Below are 5,127 nucleotides of genomic sequence, written 5' to 3' on the forward strand. Positions count from 1 at the left end.
ACTTTGTTATACAGCAGCAGCTAACACAGCAATGTAAAGCAATTATACTCCAGTAAAGATGTTAAAAAAAAAAAAAAGAAAAGGGAAGCTCCTCCTCTTGACGATGGTAAGAATCCCATATGGAGTATATCGGTGGAGTAGAGAGATGTAGCTCAGTGGGGTACCCTGCAGCGCCTCGCAGGCACAGCTCCTCCAAAACCGTGATTGGTCTGGCCTGGGTGGGGAAGGGGGGCAACCTGGGACTGAACCCCCTCCGGCAGCTGGCCCTCTCCTTCTTCTCTCAGCACTCCCCGGCTCTCAGCGGCACACTTGTTTTTCCACCCAAATCGCTCCCTTCTCCCCTCTACCCGCTCCCAAGTCCCCAGAGCCCCTGCCGGCCTCCACCCCCTGGCCCCACGGTGCTCAGTCCCCGCCCCTGCCACCTTGCCTATGCACCCCTGCCCAGGCGCTTCAGTCGCCTTGCTCTAGCCACCCCACCCCCAACCAAATCAGGCAATCTCCAAGATGTGAATAAAGCAGAGGGGGAGCGGACAGCAAAATGAAGGCTGCCCACCGCCACAGGACAGGTATGTAGGTGACCAGGAAAATGACCAAAGAAACACACGCAGGTGAGGACAGCTATATTGTGTGCGTCAAACCTGTGGTTATGACCTCAGATGACTCCAGCGGGTGGGATGGTTTCCACAGGAAGGAAGGTGGGATCGGTAAGGTCACGCACCCGGATGACAAATCGGCTTTCTCATCCATGGTGAACGACAGAAAGACAGACTGGTGGTATTGGAACGCTATTTAAGAAACGAATTGGCCTACACCAAAGCCAACCCAACCTTTCATCATTGGAAGGTCAAACAATAGTAAGTTTTGACTTACTGTCTGAAGCCTTGAGTGAGGAAAGCAATCGAAGACCTTATAGAAAGCTCAACATCATCTTCCACCATCCGTAGTGAAGGTGAGCTTTGCGATGACGTTTTTACAACAGCTACAGACAGTTCTTCTATCAATAATCCGTCTCAGAAGAAGGAACAACTTATTCGGACAATCTCCTCCCTCACATCCTGTGAGCACCAGAGGATTTATACCCTGGGTCACCTCCACGACACATACCCCACAGACCATTATCACCTGGAACAGTTGATGGCAAGGCCCTACTGCCAGGTGAGCTTCCTGGACGACTAGGAGATCGTGCACATCAACCCAGGGAGAAGACCTGGATGACGCACACTACGAGGATTACCGGTGCCGGCGAGGGACAAATACCTGAACCCCTTGGAAGACGCGGGCTCGTACCTGCGCTTCGCCAAGGACAAGGTCCTTAAGCACGACTACAATTACCCCCATGAGGACTCCTCAGACTTTGGCATCAGCGCGGGGCCAGCATGATCAAGACACAGCCATTCCGGGGCAAGTCCCGGTGGTGGAAGGAGGACAGGGAGCGCTCCGAGTGGGCGGTGCGCGTACTGCCAGGACGCTTTCAACCATGAGGAAAACCGGAGGGGCCACTGTCAGGACGCGCCTGACTCCGTGAGAACTTTGCTTCAAGCGGTGAGCTGTATGTGGTGAGGACAGCATGCTCTATCACTGTATGTCGGACCCTAGGGAGACTATACAGACCTGTGCCTGTGCAATACGAGCTACGAGTTTTGCCTCCCGTGGATGGCTCTTACTGACTTGTGTTTCTTGGCCCCCTGTTCTTGCTGTTACCTACCCCTTCGGGCCTGCTACCACTGCGGAGTGATGTGCAGGTGCTGTGGAGGGAAGCGCAAAGCGGAGAAAGAGGGAGGTGGGGGAGGGGGGAGAGGGAGGGAGAGAGAATATGACCTCATCTTTATAAAAATTAATCATCGAGCTTCCCTGGTGGCGCAGTGGTTGGGAGTCCTGCCAATGCAGGGGACACGGGTTCGTGCCCCGGTCTGGGAAGGTCCCACATGCCGCGGAGCGGCTTGGCCCGTGATCCATGGCCCCTGAGCCTGCGCGTCTGGAGCCTGTGCTCCGCAACGAGAGAGGCCACAACAGTGAGAGGCCCGCGTACCACAAAAAAAAAAAATAAAAAATCATCGTATCTGTGTGCATAAATACACACACATGAAGAAGGTGTGAAAGGCTGCACAAATTGGTACCCTCAATGTTACAAGGGGAGGGGAGGGGAATATGAAAGGGGAGATTTTTAACTTTATCTTCTTGCATTTTTTATTTCACTTGTTACAGTGAGAACATACTGTATTTGTAACTTAAAAGAAAATTTCAATTAAATAGATTTTCGAGAGAAATTTTTTCCCTCAAACCTAATTTTGCTCTTGTTCTCTGCTTGGGTGAACTGGTACCATCATTCACTTCCAAGACAAGAGACCTACAAGTAATTCTAGATCTTTCCTTTTCTGTAATCTTCCACCCTTCCACTTAATTAGTCACCAAATCCAGATTTTAGTTCATAAATATCCTTACCTTCCTCTAATTAATAAATCTTGTCTATTCTAGTTCCTAAATCTCTTTTAAAGTCCTTCCCCTCTTTACCATCCCTGCCAATAAGGCTTTTTTTAGTTCAGAACTTCATCATCTCTCGGTATTTCAATAGCCTTTAAAGTAATCCCCTGTTTGACTCCTCCATCCACTCTCTCTCATATAACGCTCTCAGAATTATCTTTCTAAACAGTTATAGTGTACCACTGTTGGGAGACAAATGAATACATTTTTATTTTAATAGGCATACTTTTTATTTTAATATTCATAAGAAAATATATTAAACTCATGATTTCAAAGATATTATTGCCTAGATTTAAGAAATTAAAATGGTGAAGGTAGAATATGAATAAGTGAAGTTGGAAAACATTGGTCTATAAGGATAAAGTCCACACTCCATGAATCTTTATGATCTAGTCCCATCCTACCTTTCCAACTTTGTCATCATAAATGTACCATTTCAATTAGGGAAAACTTTCTGATGGCCCCCAAACATGCCATGTTCTTTCATCCCTCTCTGCCCTTCCTCATGCTGTTCTCACTCATTCTGCTTAGTAAACTTTTCCTTTTCCTTCAATATTCAGCTCAAATATTTCTTCTGTGAGGATCTTTTTTTTTTTTTGGATGTGAATGCTTATAGCAGCTTTATTCATAATTACTAGAAGCAACCAAGATGTTCCCCAGTAAGTGACTAAATAAACAAACTGTGGTACATCCAAATAACGGGATACTATTGAGGGATAAAAGGGAATGGACTATCAACCCATGCAAAAACATGGATGAATCATAAATATATATTTCTAGGTGAAAGAAGCCAGTCTGAAAAGACTACATACTGTATAATTCCATTTATATGACGTTCTAGAAGAGGCAAAACTATAGTGACAGTAAAAACATCACTGGTTTACAGGAATTTGGAGAAGAGGAGGAGGGTTGAATAGGTGAAGCACAGGGGAATATTTGTGGACAGTGAAACTATTCTCTATGATACTGTAATGGTGGATGCTTTACACGTTTTTCAAAAGCCATAGAACTTTATAGCACAAAGAGTAAAACTTAATATATGTAACTAAAACAAAAAATCATTTAGGAGATCAAGAGATACAAGGTCAGAATGCAGAATATGAAAAAAGAATCTGTGTTACAAATGTATGAAAGAACCTTCCTGAAGTGGGTGGGGGCAAAGGTGCAAACCTAAGTAACTTTGTAAATGAGTTGTATCTAAGAATATAGGCAAAAGGGATTGTACATAGCACTCTATTCTGGTTGATAAAGTTGTTTCCCCTGAGGGTACAGGCTAGCAATTCTGAAACCACTATACATGTATACTGGAATTAAACAATTAAGTACCTGATGGTGGATTATAGGGGCCAGTTTTCTTACTGTTGGAGTGAGAGGGTACAGATAAGCAAAGGGAAGAAGCTAAAATGATCCACAGGGTAATAGATATGAATTGGAGACATTAGTAAGAACTCATGTTTAGCTTAATACAGATACATGTATAAATATTTATATATATATGTTGTTAAATTAATTAAATAAGGAGGCCATTAGACTGATGTGGCTCTAATGCCATGGTGGCCTATGTAAGCAGGCCAGAATCTAAGCCTATAAACGCCTCAAGGTTTCAAAATCACAGCGATAAGGACAACCAATCACACACAGCCAACTAGACTTTAAGTAATAGCCAATCAATAATTTCCTTACTTTGCTTCTGTCTTTTCTCCACAAAAGTCTCTCCCCCCACCTCCTATAGTTAGAGCGACCCCAACCACCTCCAGTTTGGCGCTGCCCAATTCAAATTGGTTTTTACTCAAATTCCCCCAAATTTTAATATGCCTCAGCTTACCTTCCAACAGCTCTGGTGTCCGTAGAGGGAAATGAAGGAGACCCTGATGGTCCTCGGGAGCAATGAGCAAACAGGTGAAGGCACCCGCTGAGCTCCTTGAGCCGCCCCCCTCCCGCTGCCTCTGGAGGTGGTGGGCAAGCCACTACCTCTTCCCAGCTCCGCAGCCTTTGCATTATGAGCTTGTAGACTCCACCTGAGTTTCTTTTTTCCGGATTGTCTCCGGAAACCAGCAGGAGTCGACTGGGTCTGGCCCCAAAACCAGACTGGCTGAGGATTTTTTTACGGACAGCACCCCCCACAGCACCTCTATTCTAGTACTTGCACTTTATAATATGGCAATTATTTGTTCATATTTGTGTGTTCCCCACCAAATTATGAACTCTTCCTGGACAGGGACTAAATCTTACCCAAATCCTTATCTCAAAGTCTCACCAAATACCTGGCCTAAGTAAGTACTCATAAAATTTAAGTTGAATGAAAAAATTGAAGTCTGGAACCTGGAGCCAAGGAGAACATTCCCTAATTCCAAATCTGCTTTACATGTTACTGTAGCTTCCTGTCTTCTTTTAAATATCACCCTGGTCACCTAGAAAAGAACACAAAGGCCAGAGTCATAAAGGTTTCAGGGATAGGTACAGAAGAGATTAGAAGGGTTTAAGGTGGGGCCAAGCGGCACTAAGTTGACTATAATGTCGAGCCGTTTCAGTTTCTGTGGACCAAGCCTTCCTTCCTATCTTCCCTGTCTATCTGGTTTCTGACTATCTGGGGTGAGTTAAACCCACCAAGAATTTTGGCCTCAGCCTACCTCTGGGTAGCAAAAA

The 5,127-nt window shown here is 45.0% G+C and overlaps 1 pseudogene across 1 annotated transcript; it reads left to right on the plus strand.

Moving 5' to 3' along the window:
• The first annotated feature begins 586 nt into the window (after positions 1-586).
• LOC309840075 (sprouty-related, EVH1 domain-containing protein 2-like) lies at positions 587-4,372 on the plus strand (annotated as a pseudogene). Its single transcript has 2 exons — positions 587-1,780; positions 4,317-4,372. The product of its transcript is annotated as a sprouty-related, EVH1 domain-containing protein 2-like (transcript).
• Positions 4,373-5,127: the final 755 nt, after the last annotated feature.

This window comes from Grampus griseus (genome assembly GCF_964374135.1).
Source record: "Grampus griseus genome assembly, chromosome: X".
NCBI lineage: Eukaryota > Metazoa > Chordata > Mammalia > Artiodactyla > Delphinidae > Grampus > Grampus griseus.